This window comes from Malania oleifera, chromosome 7 (genome assembly GCF_029873635.1).
Source record: "Malania oleifera isolate guangnan ecotype guangnan chromosome 7, ASM2987363v1, whole genome shotgun sequence".
NCBI classification, from domain to species: Eukaryota; Viridiplantae; Streptophyta; class Magnoliopsida; order Santalales; family Ximeniaceae; genus Malania; species Malania oleifera.
Genome location: NC_080423.1, coordinates 108,608,306 through 108,613,444, shown reverse-complemented (window position 1 = coordinate 108,613,444; position 5,139 = coordinate 108,608,306).

Genomic DNA, 5,139 nt, shown 5'->3' with positions numbered 1-5,139 from the left:
AAAAGAAAGAGAGGGAACCGAAGGGGGGGGGGAGAGAGAGAGAAGAGAGTTAGCTTTTTGAAGAAGCTTAAAATCCGGATTTTCATATTTATAGAATAGGGAATTTCGTCGATGAGCCCGTCCTTCGTCGACAAATTCTTATTAATTTCGTCGACGAAATTCAGTCTGCTCAAACCCCCCTCTTGGTATTTCTTCGTCGACGAAATTCAATCTTCGTCGATGAAGCCCTGCTGATCCCCTTTCCGTTATTCCTTCCAAAGTTCAATGTCGTCGATGAACGCTAGTCGACTGCTTCCTTCTGTTTCCGGCTTCCATTTCTCTTTCTTTATTATTTAAATTTCATTTTAAATTCGAGTCGTTACAATTTTAGAATATGAAGTATGGTTTTGTACAGCACACGTGTGGCATGAATATTATGTTACGAAAAATGTTCTATGATATGAAAGATTTTATGAGCAAAGCATGTTTTCAGGTATTATGAAAAGATACGTTATGTTATGACAATTTTGATGAATACGTGATAATTGATTTATTTTCAGAATGTATATATATACCTAAAATTTATCCGGCGCGAGGCCGAGTATATGCGTATTTATGTATGGTTTCGGCGCGAGGCCGTGTTTATTTATGATTTCGACACGAAGCCATATTTATGATTTCGGTGCGAGACCGTATTTATGGATGAGTTCGGCACGAGGCCATATTTATGAAAATGATCGGCACGAGGCCTTTATAATATCATGTATTATATGTTATTAGAACCTGAATGTTAGTTTAGTTCAGTTCAGGGGCTCGGTACCGTAGCTTATAAATCAAATGTTTATGATCAGATTAGTGCTAACCATCCCACGAGGGGGTAGGAGATGGATAGTCGATATGGTTTTCAGTAGAGTGTGGACATCCACCTGACAGTTCGGACCAGGATGTGGCGGGCCCATCATACTTACAGACATATTTGACTCGGCAGTGGTCGGCCAACCATTGTCGGGTCCCGCCTTCAGGCTGCACAACTCGTCATGGGGGGGTAATACATGACATCAGCTAACTATTCATCTTGGGTATATTTTCAGTATTATAGTTACAACAAATGTTTTATGTATGTTACGATTTATTAACAAATATGAAAGTATATGATTATTCAGTATGATATGATGAATATTTATAGAGTTATGAAATGTACTGTATATATATATATATATATGTGCCTTAAATATTCATGTTGCCACACAGCTGTATTTAGTTTATTTTCCCTTACTGAAAAGCGTCTCACCCCCGAACATTAAATGATTTTCAGGAAACCCAGAGAGACAGGCGGGTCAGGGCCGCCGTTGAGTGATTGAAGCTTCCCTACTAGAAGGGTAAGCGTTGAACTAGGATCGGGTGATTTTATTATATGATCCTAGTGTTATTTTGATTTTTTGGAGGTTGTATATAGAAACAGTATTTTGATGATATAGTAAACTCTGGTATTATGTTTTATGGTTGGATGTATGAGATTTTATACTTATTACTGCTTAGGTTTTCGCTGTGATTGACAAGTGTCCCCGTTACCCATGGGTTTGGGTTGGCTTTTCCATTTACTATGTTATATTTTATATTAAGAAATTAAGGTCATTACAAAGATCCATCTTGGCCGTACCCAACACATTCATGTCAAAACCTTACAATAGAATATCCAACTGATTAGCCTCAGTCAAAGCCTTTCCATCCAATAACATGTCATTCATATATAACAGATACATCACTCCATGGCATCCTATCACCCTCTTCCACACTGGAAGCCTCGCCAACTCACACACCTGAGTAGTGGTCTGATAGTACACATGAGCCCACCGTGATCTTTCTGGTCTCTCGAGCTGAAAAGTCCTTAAAATATGAACAACGTCATCTTTACCCTGAGTCTGTTACTCCACCTACATCATATGCTCATTCAAACGGTGATACTGTTGACCGGAGATAGAACTCCCCGCATTTCTGCCCTTAGTTCCTAACTCCACCTGAATAACATGATTGCAGCTATTACAGTTTTCTAGCATTTGTTTCTCTCCCTTTTACCTGAGTACGCTACCCCATGACTTTATCACCAAAAGCCATGTCCTCGATCAACCCTTTATTTGCCATAGGATCACCTAGTTTGCACTCACTTTTCTTATAACCCAGAAAGAAGTACTGTCCAAACACAACACCAAGCTTAGATCCTTCATCACTAGAATAGTGCATCAGTGTACATCCACTCACAACTGAGTAGTTGATTACGCGTCAAAACTGCGTAATTGGGCATCTCAACCAGAGTTTTACGATTTATATTTTTAATTAAATGTCCAAAATTATCCAATATTTTAATAAAGTACCAAAATCATCATCCTTGAACTTTATTGCACTATTTATGAAGTTTTGGTATTTTTTTTGTCGTAGGAAAATTCCCTAGAACCAAAACCGACACCTATTCGTATTTCGTGCATAACTTTTCCGTCTGAGCTCCGATCGAGACAATTCAAATTTTTAGAGAGAAAGGAAAGGATTATTTACAACTTTCCTGTTTTGAGTTTTGCGAGAAACGGGCTCTAGAAGAGTTAGATTTGTGATGAACAGAGAATGAAAAAAATTAAAAAAAAAAAAAAAAAAAAAGTACAACAATTCGGGTCAAGTTGCTGGGTCAAGTTGGCTGGATCCGGGTCTAGGGCACCCAATTTCCCCTTTTTATTCCCCTACTTCTTCTCCCTACACAGGCAGCCCCGTGAGGGATCTCCTCTCCTCTCCTCTCCTCTCCTCTCTTCTCTTCTTTTTCTTCTTCTCTTCTTCTTCTCTTCTCTTGTCCCTTCTCTTTCCCTTAGCTTTTCTCTGTCCTCTCTCTTGTTCATTCTCTTTCTCCCCTGTTTTCCTTAATCTCTTGCAGTCTCTCCCTCTCCTTGTTCCTTCCCTACTGCCCCAGCTTTGCGGACCACCCCAGCACTCCTCAGCCCACTAAAGTACCTCCATCACAGCAAGCCAGCATCTTATCCACAGCTCCTTGCAGCAGCCTGCTGCCACGCCAACACCAGCGCAGACCCAAGGGCACCAGCAGCAGCAGCATGCCTCGGCCACCTGTGCACAGCTTCAACCCGAGCACACCAAGCTAGCACCAGCAGCAGCTACCAGCAACACAACTGGCCGCCGCAGCTCCCCTCTGATCCAGCAATTACCCGAGGCTACCTCCACTCTGCAACACATTCGAGACCTCCATGGCTGAATTCTGTTTTTTTTTTCTCTCTCTCTCTCTCTCTTCCTTTTTCTTTTCTTTTCTTTTCTTTCCTCTTCTTTTTAAATTGCAATTGAATGTTTTATTTTTTTATTAAGGTTCATTATGTAGTTTAGGATTTGAATATTGGGTTATGTGATTTTAATATTTTTTTTTACTGAAGTTGAAGTTTAATCATTATTTATTTATCTTGCTTTTAATTAGCGTTCTTATTAGCTTTGAAGAATTTAAATTGATTGTTTTTATTTATCATTCTCTTAAATTAAATTCTGTTTTTTTTTTTAAAGGTAAAAATATATATAATAAATAAATAAGGGAAAATATATAAAAAAAAAAAAAAGAAGAAAAAAAGGTGTTTTTTTTAGTTAGGGTTTATTTGATTGAAGTTGAGTCTTTATTGTGATTTGTTATCGGTTACGTCAATTGGTAGCTTAATTTTAATTTGCATTCTTGATTTGTGTTAAAGATCCGATTTTTATTGCGCACGTATGTGTTGATTGAGTTTCCATTCCTGCATGTTTAATTACGTGTCCAAAGTTACCATCTTTAATTAGTGTGTATTCCGGTATTTCCTTCAGTCGGTTAGGGTTTCCATTTTTGCTTTTTAATGTAATGAATGCTAGTTTTTAGAGTTTAATGTGCATGTTATTTAATTTGTTAAGAATGAAATCAAACAATCTTGAAATCCCAAATCTGAACTAAATTCAGTGCAATTTAATTTTGATTGGGAGAACGTTAAATCTGAGATCAAACGCATTCCCTGAAGAGACGATCTAGCCCTTGGGCTTAATATTACACGACAGAACTCCTATACTTGGGATAGCTTCCGAGCTACTCATTTTTCGAGTGAGTCAAGTTTTTGGCGCCGTTGCCGGGGAATGTCGTTCTTAGTCTCAATTTTACATTTTTCCCGTCATTTTTATTAGTTTTAAGGAAAACAAAGAAAAAAACAAAAAAATAAAAAAAACAAATTGAGTTTTGAAAAATGGTTGCACCTGCACCGTGCACGATAATGGATTTTTTGCAACTTGAATATGCCACTGCATCCTCTTCCACTGTTTTGCCTTATGACGAGTTTAATTTCATGATGCAGCGCGGAAGGACGTCATTGCTACCCGAGTTCTATGGGATGGAATCTGAATGCCCATATCAGCACTTAGCAGAGTTTGAATTAACCTGCAACATGTTTTTCTCTCATGCTAAAACTAATGAATCTATTCGACTGAATTTATTTCTTGCTACTTTGCAGGATAGGGCACTGATCTGGTTTCATCCCTTGAGACCTCACTCTATCATTAATTGGGTTGATATGGAGCGTGAATTCCTGCATACATTTTGTCCCTCACAGAAAACTCAATTTTTGCAGGAACAGATTCTTACTTTTGTGCAACATGATGATGAGACATTTGGGGCTTACTGGGAGCGATTCAAGGATCTACTACGCACTTGTCCACATCATGGGTTTGACTCATGGAGGTTAGCTGATTATTTTTATAGTGCTCTTACCCCTGATTGCAAGTATTTTGTCCAGACTATGTCTAATGGAGAGCCCGTCAGCGAGGATCCAGATCAGGTATTATCATTCTTTGATTACTTAACTGACAATGTCTCACAGTGCAACACACGATGCACTCAGGCGCCCATAACTGGATGCCCTATCAGCACAATCGGTGGTGGAGATGTATACGAGCCACCAAACTACCCAAACAACCCTCCGCCTCAATATCAGCCACAACAGATCTCTCCGAGCTGTACATCGTCAGACCTTTTCGAGGATAGCATAACACAGATGGCGAACATGCTTCAACAATTCATGCAAACTCAAGTCGATCATAATAATGAATTGTGGGATACTATTAATGCGATAAGCACGCAGTTGGACATCTTAGAAAACGAAGAAT